Raw genomic sequence first — 16177 nt, 5'->3', positions numbered from 1 at the left:
TCGCTTTACAGACAAAAATTTCCCCGCATTTCCCCGAGGGGAAGAATGTGAAAGTGCGAATGCAGGAGTTGAATTTGCGCGGTTCGGTAATGTTCGCGAAAGAGAGATCACACACACACACACACAACTACAAATAAAGAAAGATGCATTTATTCACCGACACCTATTTGTGTTGTCGTTGTACTTGATTGCTAGAGCGGATCTCAGCTTTGAAATTTCGTGTCAGTACTCCTTTAAGCGGGTGCATTAGCCCTTCTCACGCCCGATTCCTGGCCAATCCCCCACGTGGGTATGTGCCATGCACAGACACCTATTTGTGTTGTCGTTGTACTTGATTGCTAGAGCGGATCTCAGCTTTGAAATTTCGTGTCAGTACTCCTTTAAGCGGGTGCATTAGCCCTTCTCACGCCCGATTCCTGGCCAATCCCCCACGTGGGTATGTGCCATGTCAGCGTCCAGGCAGCACGCGCCCATCTCCCCCCGTTGCCAAGGAAGACGAGGAGATTCCTGGCCAATCCCCCACGTGGGTATGTGCCATCTCCCCCCGTTGCCAAGGAAGACGAGGAGCGCGCGCACCCGCAGCTGTTGCTATGTGGACGGACGGCGGTCAACGGAATTCAGGGTCGCTTATAAAGTGCATTCGCACTTAAAAAACTTACAGCATCTTCCCGTGGGGAACCCTGATGGGGATGCGAAGTATCAAGGGGGTTCCGTGTGGTTCCATTGTGTTGCCTTTATATAGAGTGATCTGGTGTTTAGTAGCGCCAGATGGAATTCCGCGTCCGGGTCCACACCGGTGGCAAAGGCACGCAAGTACGGTTGTGTGACGGTGAGCAGGTGGCGGTTCTCGAGGCGCCGAAACTCGTCCATCATGTTCTTGTAGATCTTGTCGTCTCTATGGTAGAATCGGTAGTCTCCGTCAGCTTTGGTGAGGTAAAGGTTGTTGACATTGGTGAACCGGATGAGAGCAATGTACACGCCCTCCTCTTCGCAGCTTTGTCTTCTCGTTCTTCTTCTTCTTCGGCGGTTCCCCTACGGGAAGATGAGGACGGTGGTTGAACGCGAAGCTAAGTCGTGATGGATACTTTGGTTGGCCAATCCCTAGGGGAATCCTGCCACAATCATCATCAGAGGCGCTGAGGACGGGGCACGGACAAGTGACATCCCCCCGTGCAAGGGATGCTCCGCATCTAAAAGAGGTAGTCGCTTTTGTAGCTTACAGAAATAAAGCCATTAAAAACAAACATTTGTTACTGAAGTGCCCGCTGCTCCACGTTTGCTTCAAAACCCGAGGTTACTGAAACGAAAAGTTCAGACGATCCTGGAAGAAATAGTTTGAGGGTGGTTTAATTTTAGCCCGACCATTGCATTGAACGTTACTGTGTTTATTACCTCCTTCCAAGCATCGTGCAGCGCACTTCTGTAATGGGTAGACATAAATATATTGCAGTAAAAATAAAAGTTCTGGTTGGCAGAACGGCGTGCCCGTTCTGAACGGCGCACCCGTAAGGAGATTCCCACTGTTTGGATTACTATATAGTGAGAAATTTGAAAGCATGTATGACTGGTTAGCATGGCCTGGTGGGCAATGAATCACGGTCCCCATTACAAAGAAGCGAGGCCTGCGTTTTTTGTTGCTTTGATTGCCCTTTTGTATATCTTCCAGGTGTTCTCTCCCTTCAGACACGTCACTACAGCACAGCGAACGCCAAGCAAATGTTTTTTGCTGACCCAGAATTTTAAATGGGTTATCTGCCAGGAAGTGCATGAGAGATGCGGAGAGAAAAAAAAAAGGTAAAAGAGTAGCAGCATCGTTAAAAAAACTAAAGTTGCTTTTTGATCGATTTGGTTTTATATCAGAATGAAATAGGTTTAGAGTAAAATTGGAGCGCATGATACGCTTTTGCAAAGTGTCAAAGCAGCGATAAAAAGGGGCCAGTACGAGAAGAAAAGAAAATAGCGAACGATATCATCTCTTCTTAGTGTATACTTAGGCTTAATAAGAAGGCGCGAAATAGCTTTACATGCCTACGTGCATGCGCGTCACAAATACCTGTTTTTTATTCTCGTAAGTTGCACGCTGTTGGAATGTTTTAATCCTGATTGCGCGCTGTCCGGAAGCCTGTCGACATCATCGTTTTATCAGTAGTCTTTCATTAGTTGTTTCAGCTCAACACCATGAAAATAAATATTTGGTATCACAAAAAACAATTTACCCCAGTGAACGTTACTCGCTCTCAATTTGCGTTCTGCAACAAAAACAAATGTCACGTAAGTGCAATCAGTCAAGTCAAAATTGTTTTTAGATGCAACGCATCTCTTTAACTCACCTTGTCCGGCGTCGTTGTCGCGGCGTAGTCCGCATCCCTCCCCCATTGTCCTCACCGCGGCAGCTACGCGCTCCGCCGCTCTCACCGCAGCGACATCGACGACGGCCTCCTCCCTTGCCTCTCTGGACGTTCTTCCACAGTTATTACTTCGTACTGCACTTACCCGTGGCTGCTTATATTTATGAGTTACGACTACGTCTTGACCTTGTACCTTAGGCATGGTTCTTAACACTAGCTTTTGGGATTTATAGGTGTGCGCAAGAAGGGCACTGTCAGCAAAAAACTGAAAAATATAAATCTCGAAAACATTTGTTTAAGCTCGAATATTTATCGGGGAATCGCAAACGCCCCGAGCAACAAATCAATGCAAAGTTCGCATTTGATTGTAAGCTTTTTCGAAGAAACCGTGCGCTTGAAGGGCAATGATTGTGTTTGGATGCTACGATTGAATAGGGTCACAAAAACGACCTATAAATATTCAATTTATAGCTTTTTTATATTTATTTAGGAAAGAAACATGTGTCTGCGCTAAAAGTTACATGTTATAGTGGAGGTGGCGATGCAAATCCCCTACCACACAGCAGTACTTGTAGAAAAAAAATCACGTAGAGGAGAGGGTTTCACCTTGAAAAGGCGACCAACGGCTTTGAACGCTAGATTAAGGCAACAAAGCAAATATTCACTCAACCGCGAACCCCATCATTATCCTCCCCTTCCCGTCTGCCTCCTGAAAATCTTCAACTGTCTGTAATACCAAAAAGGAAAAAGTAGAAGAATAAGATCAACATGTGTGCCTCTACATCATGCGCTTCTAAATTTCTTTTCGCCCGTATAACGCGACTCCTTCGACTTTCCTTTGCATTCGTCTTCCTGGGACCTCTCCTCCGACCCGCACATCAGCACCGATTCTGGGCGCCCCAAACCGCGATTTTTCCGAGCCGTTGTTCTCCTGTGTACTCCTTGGCTACGTGCGCTCTGCTGAATTGAATTGACCGGGAAGCGCCTGAGAATGAAAAAAAACGAAGATTGAGGGTGTTGTGCAAGTTTTTCTGTGATACACCGCGATGAAGAACAGGCGGCCGAATGACTCCCCATATCAGCTAAGGTGGAAAAGGCTTTAAATGCACTGAGATGAGCTTATGAAGCGGTAGAAATTTGTAAATGAGGGGGATTTTTTTTCGCGGCCTCCCATGCATATTTTTGCATTGTGGCTTCAACCTTGACCGTTCGTTTTTGTTGTAGTTCCTATAGTTGTCCCTTATTGCAAGCAGTGTGACACTGGCTGGTCGCACTAGCGATTTCCCTCTCATGAGAGCGCAAATGGTTCGTACAGAACCGAGCCTAAAAGTAAAAATATTCCCTTTCTCTCCTTTTCTCCATCTAACTATCTCCCGACCGACAAACAGCCACCATTCCCAAACAACCCCCCTCGAACCTCCCTCCTCCTCGCGACCTTCAATTTGGCTTCTCCTCGTGCGCTTTTTTTTCACCAGCCTAGGTCGCCCTCCCATTACAGCGGAAGCTGAGACAAAATAATATCGTACATTGCAGGTAGTCTGGAAAGTCCCTTCGACGCACGATATAAACAAAATGAAAAACAAGTCATTCACCAAATCAATATTCAACTGACGTTTCGGGAGCGCTGCGGCTCTTTTGTTCATAACAGGCTATAAGGCTTTCTGCCTCCCTGCATGTTTATGTAGCTGAATAAATATTGATTGCATTTATTTTCCCCTTTCGCTTTCCATTTACAGAGTTCATTTTTGTCCTTTAAAAATTGTTCACCGTATTCTTTCCACTTAAATTGCCTTTGTCCACGTTATCAGCTATGTTTATAGGTTCCTCGGTTTGCTCTAGGCCTGGCTGCCTCACAGCGTTGGGTGTGCATACGTGCCTCGCTTCCCATTTGTCACCTACTTTGCCTCCCTTGGCTTCGCGGAGGCCCCTATAAAAGCCACACCCCTCTCCCACCTAAGCGCCACCTCACCTTGTTTCCCAGTCTGGGGCTGAAATGAAAGCTTGCCTATGTCGAATGCTGACCACTACCCTGTTCACGCCTATCACTACAAGCCCAAGTTCCCTGCCGCGCCTCTTGATCTCGCTGTTAGCAGCGAGTACTGCCCGTTCGGTGTGCACGTCCTGCTTTGTCACCTCCGGCCCTGTGCAGACTGCAATGAGGACATTTTGTGGCCGGAGCCTGCAGGTCGATTATGTCCTTCGCTATCTCCTCTCCAAGTTTTCCCTCCTCTCCTTGGGAACATCGTTAGGCACCGCGGCCATCACCACAAGGTTTCTAGCTTTACTGGACAAGGCCAGCTGCCCCTTCGCATGTGCCATCAGCGTCTGCATCGTCTGACCGGGCAAACACCCGACCTTTACACGCTTAACACCTTGTACCCTTTCCATTACGGCATTGCTGCCTCTCTTTATGTTCGAATATCCGGCAATGGTTTACAAGCAGAATTGACATTTTGGGTTAAAATGTTTAATTTTTCGGTGAATAAAGCTTCGATTAGTGCCGGACAGCATGGCCCCTTTAAGCTGTAATAAGCCATCAACATAATAATAAGGTTTAATGCAGTGCGTCCATGACAACAGAAATGTACATTTATAATGCCTTACTAATAATACGTTGTCAGCCTATTTATCACTTAATCATCATTTACCTATTTATCACCACTTCTGGACATAAGACCTTTCCCGCTGACTTCCAACCGGTCTCATCGTGTGCTGCCGGAACCTATTCTTCGCCACAAAATTTTCTTATCTCATTCCTCTATCGAATTATTAGTGTCCTCCTACCTCTGTTCCAGTCTCTCAGTAGGTGGCTCCATCAATCTGGTGGTCTATGACATGTTATACTGTATAAACATCCCTTTTCGCCAACACATGTTTCTAGCATCAGCCGTAACACCCATGGCACAGTGCTCGTACCATTATTCCGATAGTATAGGAAGTCGGAAATATAACTTTCTTGCAACGCACAAGTTTAGGATTTTATTCAATAATTGAATCGATGCTTTCGCACTAAATCCCTGTCAAAGTGGGCAGAGAAAACCAGTGAGGAAACTGCGTAAGCTTGGGCACATAGTTGCTGCAGATGGAAATTCGTGATTTATGACTACCAAAAAACGGTCAGTGCGCAAAATACCTCTTTAATATGCATTTGTTGGATCTTTCTCGCCATGCGTTCATTTATCTAGCTCTAAATCATTCCACCGCGAAACATTTATCATTTCAGTCCTGCGTAAAAGGCACAACGGCCACTTCTAGCCTCCCGCGTATGCATTTGTGGACTCCTGACGTTATTATGAGCATCCAGAATCACGCAAGGCAGAAGTATCCAATTTGAATAAATGATAAATGGTTCCTACAACATATTGCTTTATTAGTACAGGCCTTAGTACTTCTTACTTTCACAGAGGTACCTTATTGCGCTGTTGTTGACATCTAACTCCGATTTTTTTTCTTAAGACCTCGGGTATTTGGGGCGGACAAAACAAGTTTATTGAAGTGCGGATGTTACCATTTAAATAGGTTGAGGGATGCTTCGCCTGCATAAAAAACGAATAATGTCAATGAACGTGCAAAACATTAATTTCTCTGCTTTTATTAGAGCCTGAGGTGTACTTCCTTTAGCCTGAGGTACACTTCCACGGTGCTCCATTCGGACACGTGCCGGTTGCTCCCCATTTCGGGTGATGGCCCTTGTGTGTAATAAAATTACAACAACAAGACGCGCTTCCACTTAGACCTTGCAGAACCCAAATAATAAAGGGCTGCCAAACGACGCAATAACCAAAAAGAATGGCAAAAGCCACAAGGACGGACTTATGTGGAGAACGTAGTGCCTTTTCTGGTCGTTAAATTATCCAACCTCACAATGTTTACCATAGCTCTTCATGCTTCGGTTCTCTGTGTGCGACGATTGACATTTTGCAGTGCGGCCGGTGTGATGATCAAACGGTCCTTTGTTCGGGGGCCAGGTGTTCCAGCAGGGTTCCCGGGTGCCGCGATACCTATTTAGTGATGAAGTTCTTCTGAGGCCTATGAAATTTTCCGAGGATCTTTACTCGACTGTTTTGAAGCACACTGAATAACGCCCCGGGTTGCCTCTCGAGCGTATTTGCTAGGCCGTTATCTGTTTGCTTCGTTTGTATGTACCAAACCGAATCCTGATTGACCGGAAGTTTTTGTTAATTTTCTTGGAAACAGCAGACGTTGTCATGCACATGCCGCTGAAAAATGGTTCTTAGGATGTTAATCTGCCGCAAATTTCTGTCTACAGGCTATTTATTTCTCTATATTTTTGCCAAGAACGAAGTCAGGAAAACTGCGTTTCTAAGACAGAAAAAATGCGGTGTCATGTGGGCTTTCTCGGGGTATAATAGAAGGGCCACACATGGTGAGAAGAAATCAGCCTAAAAATATAGGCGCCTAAGAGAAAAATATACTCTAAGTTCAGACAGCACATGACCGTTACTAAGCCTTATTTGAAACGTGTTCAGGAATAAACGTTCAATAAGAAAAAAAAATGAATACGTGTTCGAGCCGCAACAAGCAGATGAGGATACGTTTCTTCACAGTTCGATTACTCAAAAAGTTCCTTTAGGGGAGGGGGGGGAGAGAGAAAAGAAATAGGTTAAAAAAAACTATTAAAACAACAATATAACTCTTAATTTAAAACATGGTGAATATAATGAGAGGGAGCTACGTCTACCGGTTCGCAGTTCGGTCGACAATTTTTATTCCCATTCCGCATATACCCGTCATATGGAAAAATCGAACCGGAACGTAGACAGGTCTGGTCGTTATAGACCATAGAGGTAGTAAATAAAAAGAAAACTTCCGCCGCATTTATGGACAGCTTTCAGAAAATGCTGTTTTTTTTTTCGAAGCACGCTGCACAGGTCTTGACAATGCTTGCAGCACAGAAGTGCAACGTTGCTGCGGCAGCCGCAAGGACGAGCTATGTTACTGCCATGCTATCAAAGGTTCCATGAAACCGCAAGTAGATTGTTAATGTGGAATTTTGATGCCTCAACGCGTCGACATTTGGAGCCAGTAAAAGCATGTCTTAACAAAAGTATAATATTGATGCTTTACACATGATTATTACCAATTTAAAACTTCTGCACACGTACGCTCACGTGTTGCTTCTATATAGATTGGATGTCAATTGTGAGAGTGGGTGGTGGTGGTGGTGGTGATGTTTATTGGAAGGTGGACCTAGCCTTACGTGGTATGCCGGCAATTGCTCACCCGATCAGCACCTTTTACCGCTATGCGCGGGAATTCACCATGAATCCCTGAGGCTTGTGACCCTTCAAAATTGCAGGATCAAACGAAAGATGTCCCTCCCCGTGATCCAATGGCCTTCCGGGAAAATTAAATCGTTCAAAAAGGCATGCGGAGCGGCTTTCCTTCGCCGTCCTTTAAACAAAGCTAGCCGCTCCTCCGCATGCTCTCGGCAGTCCATAATAATATGACCGATGTCGCCTGTAGCACCACACGTTCCGCACAGAGGTGAAGAGATAATTTTAAGCTTATGAAGCCACGCCGGTGTCCGCGCTGAGTTGGTCCGGATGCGGAACAGTAAGGTTGCCTCTGTCCTCTTCATTGCTTTGGTAACACAAGGTCGATGTTGTGGTCGCCAAAGAGAGTGGAAATGATCTTGTATGATTATTTTTAAAATGCGCCGTTCATCTGGGGCCACCTTCAGAAGACGAGTGCACGATGTCGCTTCACGAGCCAACTGGCCCGCAGCTTCGTTTCCAAGCAGTCCTACGTGGGAACGGACCCACTGGAAGCGAACGCTAAATCCGTTTTCCTTTATCTGCTGAATAAGACGCAGGGAGTGTTGGCAAGTTTTATCTGTGGAAAATCCAAGCTGCAAGGGTTGTAGGGCCGACTTGGAATCCGTGAGAATTACCGCATGCTGCACCCGAAGCGATTTGATCTTTTTCAAGGCCGCCTCGATCTCTATGCACTCTGCCGTTGTTGAAGACATCAACTGGTCAATGCGAGCCGCCCAGGAAACGTTCATGCCGGGAATCACAAAGGCCGCTGCGCTGGTATCTGCTTCTTTGTCGACAGATCCGTCCGTAAACACATGAACACAATCTCTGTACGACCGGTCCAAGTGCTCAAGTGCTAGCACTCTCGCTTCCGCCACTGGTGTATATCTCTTCGAGCGGATGCCTGGGGTGGTGAGCTGACACTCCAAACTCTCGAAAGACCACGGTGACTCCAAGCGATGTTGGTTCTTCCGCCGTTGCGGGTAGAGAATGCTGAGTGTTGAGCGCCGCGTGTATGCGAGATTCTACCCTTAGGTGGAGACGCCTCAGCAAGGCCTTTCCGGCTGCGGACTCTCCCAGCCGGACAAGCTGCAAGAGCAACCGCTGAGACGCACCAAGCGAAGAGGTGGAAAATGGGTCTCTTCTAGGACTTTTTTGTTTGCCGCCGCCCGGCGAACTCCTAGGGATAGCTTAACGCCCTGTCGGTGCAGCGCTTCCAGACGAGCATACTGGGACTCCGAGGGAGACAAAACAGGTAGATGGTAAAGAACCCGCTTCAAGATGAGCGCCGAATGAAGCCTAAGCATAGATGATGGGTGACTCCCCCAGTTAGATCCAGCAATTCCTTCAAGCACATTTAAGCGGGAAACCATGGATGTGACTAGAGAATCCACGGCCTGCCTCCAGAATCATTTATAGTCGATGGTGACGCCGAGAAACTTCACACGAGTAGCTTGCCGGATTGGCAAGCCACCTAAAGTTAACTTGAGGCGCGTCACTTTCCGTTTCTTTCCGGGAAACAAAATAAAGCAAGACTTTTTCGCGGAGACTGTTAGTCCCACCGACGAGAAATATGCTTGTACCGTATGAATCACTCCTTGAGTAATCATAGCCAACCGCTTGTGTTGATAACCTGAGATCTAGATGCATATGTCATCGGCATATCTTGATAAGTGCACTGACTTGCAGTCCTTTTTTACGGCTCGAGGAAGGCCCGCCATATCCACATTGAAAAGTGTAGGAGACAGAACACTTCCCTGTGGCACACCTCGCGATACACTTCTAGTGCTACTTAAAACGTCCCCTAATCGCACCTGCATGGAGCGACCTGTGATGAAAGCGTGCACGAAGCGGAGAAGATTTTCTGTCACGCCCACTTGTGACAGCTTTGTGATGATGCCGCTTTGTACGACATTGTCATAGGCTTTGAACACGTCATAAAATAGCACCAGTGTTGACAGTCTATAGGATCGCTGGTGTTCCACATGACTAACGAGGACGCTGTCTTGTGCGCATAATCGTTGCCTGAAGCCAGCCATGCATGCCGGATGCTTTCTATTACTTTGAAGCCACCACATCAGCCTAGCATTCACCAGCTTTTTCATAACTTTAGCGACACACGACGTGAGTGAAACGGGCCGAAAAGAGGCGATGTCTGCCTGGTCTTTGCTGGGCTTTAGAAGCGGTGCTACCCATGCAAGCTGCCACAAAGCGGGAATATTTCCTGTATCCCATACCTCGTTAAAGTGCAGCAGCAAGTCTTTTTTGCGCTCTAAAGGCAAAATGACAAGCATTTGATTGCTTATCCTATCAGGACCCGCTGCGCATCGTCGGTGCAAACTTTGCATGGCGGTCAGTAGCTCCCGGAAGGTGAAGGGAGCATCCATGACAGACGAACGCAGAGAAGGTAATGGGCAGGCCGGGCTCTTTGAATCCCAAGAAAAGCTGTCCGCAAAATCCTCAGCCAAGACTTCAAGGGTCGTGGTACTCCGTAGGGCTAGATAGTGATGAACGGCTTGTGCGATCGCTGGTTTCCGGAATGCCCATTGACAACGCTCTAAATGCGTGTTGCCGGGGCGAAGACGCTTAGAGATTCGCAAAATGCAGCCCATTGCGATCGCCATAATTTCTTTGTGTAGCGCCTAATGGCCGAATTTAACCTGTTGAAACATGTCTTAAGTGAAGCGTCATTTTTGTGTCGTGTTAGCTGACGTTCAGCCCTCCGCCGTGCGGCACACAAGTTCCTGAGCTTGAGGTCTGGTGCTGGTAAGTGGGCCGGTAGCTTGAACGTAGTAGTTGCTGCTGCCTTTCCAGCGAGCATGGACTGGAAGATATCGCCGCCCGAAGTGCTCACTTTGTCTCTATAGCAGTCCCAGTTGCCGAGTCAATGCCGACCTTGCGCTCGTTTGGTTGAAACCCGGCCGCCCCAATAAAAATGGGGAAATGATCACTGCCCATTCGGTCTGGAGCAGTGTTCCAGGTGATATGTATATCACTAGTATGTAGTGATAAATATATAGCGCTGGTAGAAGAGGGAGGCCGGAAGAAGGTGAGTGACCCATCGTTTGCAATGCACAACTCCAGTCGGTCGACAGCTTCAAAGAGGTGCTTCCCACGAATATCTATTTTCTTGTCACCCCACAGCGGATGGTGCGCATTAAAGTCCCCACAGATGATCCGCGGAGCAGGGCAACGGGCACACAACCTTTCCAAGAAATACCTCAAATTCACATGTGATCGTGGGGACACGTACACAGAGGCGATGCTTACTTTCCGGTGCCCAGCTGGAGTCTCACAGCCACAACTTCGATGAATTCAGTGCACAGGTCGCTCCCAGGCAAAGATACGTGGGGGATTCCGCGCCGAACGTGTAGAGCAGCACCCCCGTCAGGAAAGGTTGGAATGCTAACGTTCTTATGACCAACGTATCCGGGTAGCGACCTTTTCATGGGTAATCCTGCTTCTGACAAAGCCAATACCGGCACATGGGATTCCTTCAAAAACAAGTTTAGCTCAGATAAACGGCAATGTAGGCCGGCACAGTTCCACTGTAAAATCAAGGGCACTTTTGAGGAGCGAGTTTTGTTCTCAGGAGGCATTTGGCTGCATCGAGTGATGCTCTGAGCTACTTAATACCACAAATTCTAGGGCGAGTATCGCTTCAAGCACAGTCTTGCGTACGCTTGGAGGCATAGTTGCAACGCGGGACCGCAGGGCAGCAAAAAGGACTCGAAGGATCTCCTTGCAGTCATCCACCTTGTCCTTCCGGGCATCATTGGTTTCCTTCGTTCGTGTGGTTTGGGCCTTCACTGCACCAGCGTAGGGTTCTCGCTGACGTTGCACCGGTGCCGATGGAAGCTGTTCAGCAGAAGAGCAATTGCCCTTGAAGACACCTCGTTGGTCTGGTATCCGAGGACTCTAGGGAGTTTGGGCGTCGTCTGCCTGATAAACAGGCTCCTGGTCATTTAATGGTGGAAAGTCCTTGTTACAGGGGGGTCGAACATCGGTAGATGGTGGTGTTTTAGGTCCCGTGATAAATTGCATACGCCGATGTAGGGCACTGATCCGGAAGGGACAGCGACTGAAGCTTCCAGGGTGGTCACCACGGCAATTAGCGCATACGATGTCTCCTTTGCGCTCCATAAAGTCATGGGGACCTGCACATCACTTGCAGCGCTGTTTACCTTTGCAAACCCTTGCGACGTGGCCGAAACGTTGGCACTTGAAGCAGCGAGAAGGCGATTACGTATACTCAACAACGTCATGCCTCGTAAACCCAAGATTTATCTTATCGGGTCGTTCATATTTTGGCGCAAATGACAAAACCACGCGGTCTGTGGGCTTTGTTTTCCACTCCTTAGACTCCCGGTCGATACGATGGAGGACTCTTCTTACATGAAGAACCCTTTGCGGCTTCAGGTATGCAAGTAGCTCCTCCGCGGTATGCCAAGTCGGGATTCCTTTGATTATGCAAGTTTTCTGCAGGTACGAGTGAGGTAAATGGGCAACCACAGCAATGCGTCCGATTCGATTGCATTTTAATAGATCATTCACCTCTTCTTCGGTTGCCACGTCGAGAAGTAAAGCTTCCTGTGCTGTGAAACGGCTGCGTGGTGGCGCCTTGCCCAGTAAAGTCTCGAGTGCCGGATAAAAAGCAATGGGGTTTGCTTTCCTCAAGTCCTGATCGCCGTCAACAGCAGAGATAATGACAGGAATGCCGACAGTTCACTTTTTGCGGTTACTCACCACCTTGAAGCCCTGGTCGTCCAGATCAGTCATCTCTGCCACAACCTCGCCGTCTCCTACAAAGGTAGATTCTCCGTCCTCAGATGTAACGCCGTCCGATGTACGCTTGGTGCCATCCTTAACTGCTTGTCGCCCTGGTGAGTCCTCCACGGTAAGAGCCACCCGTTTCTCGCTCTGAGCGGCCATGTCGGGGTCTAAGTTGGTACCATCGTTTGATTTCCGATGCCCTCTCGTCAAATTGGCCGCTGATTGCGACCCATGGGGCACATACGGAGAAAACCTTCTTGAGTGTGTTGCCGTCTTTGTGGCAAAAGTCGTCGGGAGCACTTGAAAAACCAAAACTGAAGAGCCGAAAGTGGTAGCAGCTATTCAGGGCTGATCTTCGTCTTCCTCCTCCTGTGAGAGTGGGAAACGCACTTGAGCTAAGCAATTATATGGTACTAAGTACGCAGAACTCTACGCCCGCTGCCTTAAAGAAACGAAATCGTTTTCGGAAGCTTTAACACGGGAAATCATAATTTTGGAGTCAAAGAAAAAACGTTTTAGGCCCTCCTCGCTGGGCGATATCACTTCTTCCACCATTGCTCTGCCAGCTTAGACTCGAAGCAATGTCGTCGCTCTGCCTTTCTGTACCTTTTTTACGAAATAAACAAACATTTACATCCCCATTTCAAAGCGACTGCCTGGAACGCCCCTGACTTTCTCGTTTTCTCCTTGTAGATACGCATGACACGCCACAATGCAGTAACTTGTATGCGCATGAAATCGGCTCTATGAAGGAAAGTCAGACAAACTGATGAGTTCCAATCTTAGACATGATTACCCCCGCAAAATGAAAGGACATGCAGGGCACGAAGGAGACGTGGTCTTTCTCGTCTCCTCCTTTTTTTTTGTGCTAGCGTAAATAGCCTTACTAATGCATTGTGTGCACGGCTTTATTTAACGACTTTACTGGACGCCTGAAGTCAGTGAACAGTATTTACAGACAGCGCACCGAAATTGTATTTTTACGTCCTGCAACGGTACGTATTAAGTGCAGAATATGCCAGCTAACCGAAAGCTAGCAAAACTCGCATTATTCAGACCCCATCTTGGCACTCGTTGATAAAAAAGTACAAAGGTACTTATGCATTTTTTTATTTCAACAAGCTTGGCGTAGAGGCGTGCCCTCTTACCAGCACTGAGAAAAACCATGGGTCAATTACCTCCATGCCGGTGCGATATAAGAGCAATGTTGGCTTCCACCACATCAGACATTGCGGCCACGCCGCGCCATCAACTGTCCGACCAGAAGTGCTCGTAATTCGGCTCGCACACATCCCTGTGAAATAAAGCGAGAGGGAGACAAGGGTAGCGTGTTCTCTTCTATCGCCACAGCTACTTCTTACTCTTTATTCTCTACTAACGGAAAACCATTTCTAAGGGCCCTCTTGTTTCGCAACATCCTCCCAAGGGATCTTTAAATGCTCTGAGCGAGAAACTGTTGAGCGTTCGTTTTTTGTCGTCCACGTAAACTTATTTCGCTTGCTTACTTGTGAGACTAAGCTTGTTGCACAAACCACTGCGGTCCGTAAGTGCGTGTCTGGTCAGCGCATAGAGTTCTCATCTTCGCTGGTGGTTGTCTGTGGTTGAACCTGGCTTGACGTAAGCGTTGCCGGTCTCTTCTTCTATGACCATAATTACTTCTTGTTTGTGAACTGTCCGAGGAACAATAATTTCAGGTCGCTTCATGCTGATTGAAATCGGCCGCTGTTGAGCTGATGTGTGCGGGAGAAAAGTGTCTTGACGGCCTTGTGAAACATCTCGCATGAAGGCTTCATGTTGAAACAACTTGTCCTCGTTAGCAAACTTTTGATGTAATACTTCCGCTTGACGAGGGGATCAATGCGGGTTTCCTTTCAGTGGACAAGCCAGCGCACACTTTGGTGAAAAGCTAACGCGGTACTGTTCGGCGTGCCTGGGCAAGTTATTTTCTATGTCCCGCGTTACTCACATTGTTGCGAGTACGTCTCCCGCATATGTCCAACAAATTGCTGCGGCTTGTTTAAGCTAACCCTAGACATGCAAAGCGAAATCTTGGATTAGCCTGGTTACGTCTTTGTTTCATTTGTTTAACCTTTGATTAGCTGTATCTATTACACTAGTCGTCCAAAATATGCCAGGTCAATTTCCATCGGATCGACTCCCTGCCTGTCTAACAGGCCAGGAGCTCCGGGACCTCTCACGGTATCAGGGTAACCCGAGCGAAGAAAGTACCCCCGTCCCCCGTTTATATACTATGCTGTATGGTACTTTCTGACCCCCCCCCCCCCCCCCCTGAAACATGATCGATCCCTGAATAGGGGCCGCACCGAAGTATCTTTTCCTCCTTTGCCTTCAATTCCGCTCCCAAAGCCGGATAATTTCTCGCGTTTTTTTTATCATGGAATCTCTTTATAGGCCACAGCCCATCACTTCCCAGTCCGGGTTTCTCATTTCCAAGTATATTGAAAGCCATGTTAGCAAGTCGTACAAGGCTAAAAAACTGAAAACGGGAGAAGTCCTGGTTGAGGCAGACAACAAACAGCAGTCCGCTAACCTCCTCGCACAAATGTGCATGGTGGGTGGTGACATCAAGATTGCGCCCTATCGCAGTCTTAATAGCTGCCAGGGTGTAATATCTGATTTGGATCTAATAAATGAGTCCGAAACAGGTATGCTCTCGGGCCTTCGGGACCAGGGTGCCATGAGCCGATTCACCATACGTCGAAACGACCAAGTAATACCGACAAAACACATAATCTTGACATTTGACCGCTCAACACTTCCCAAGTCGGCCAATGCAGGCTTCATGAGATGTCCAGTCCGAACCTACATACCGAACCTGTGCCGCTACTTCAAGTGTCAGCGGTTCGGGCACGGCACAAACTCCTGCCGCGGCAGACTGACATGCGCTAAATGTGCAGCACAAGACCACCCGACAGAGAACTGCAACTCCACAACCTTATCTTTTTGTAAACTGCCAGAGACCTCATGCAGCCGTTTCCAGGGCTTGGGATAAGTTCAAACAGGAAAAACAAATAATGAACTTGGAAGTCACAGAGAACATCACCTTCCCAGAGACGCGAAAAAGATTCTCCTCTTTCGCTCTGGGGAAGTACGCCGAAGGAGCTCTCCAGGGGGCGGAGCGGCGTCTGGTTTCGTTAGGGACTCATTACCGGGAGTCGGGCTTTGTCCCGCAGCCCCCCCCCCCCCCCCCTTACCTGGGTTGCCTCAGGCTGCCCGACCCGTCACCACACCGCTTGCTGAGGCAGCACTGGCTGTGGTGCCAACCGCCTCCGTCGGGACCGATGCCGCTCCCGGCCCTGCCTCCCCGCCCTCCAGCGCGTTGGAGGGTGCCGAGGGGATGGACACCGGGGGCCCCGCATGGGCTCCCACCGCCACCGCACCGCCCGTGCCACCTCTGACGCCCGCGACGCCCTCGGCGGTGGCGGCTCAAACAAAGGGCTCCTGAAGGGTGCCAAGTCCAGGGGGCCCGATCCGTCGGACACCCCTGTGATATCTGAGGATATAGATGTCGAGCCGTTCCTAGCTGCAACGCAGCGCAAGGAGCGGCCTTCGACGTCCAAGCCAACATAAAGGCCCAAAAAGCCCCCGTCACACACACACACACACACACACACACACACACACACACACACACACACACACACACACACACACACACACACACACACACACACACACACACACACACACACACACACACACACACACACACACACACACACACACACACACACACACACACACACACACACACAC

This window comes from Haemaphysalis longicornis, unplaced genomic scaffold, assembly GCF_048455015.1.
Source record: "Haemaphysalis longicornis isolate Haplotype H1 unplaced genomic scaffold, Haemaphysalis longicornis Haplotype H1 scaffold_3, whole genome shotgun sequence".
NCBI lineage: Eukaryota > Metazoa > Arthropoda > Arachnida > Ixodida > Ixodidae > Haemaphysalis > Haemaphysalis longicornis.
The sequence above is the reverse complement of the archived record's forward strand: the minus strand, read 5'-3'. Positions refer to the sequence as shown.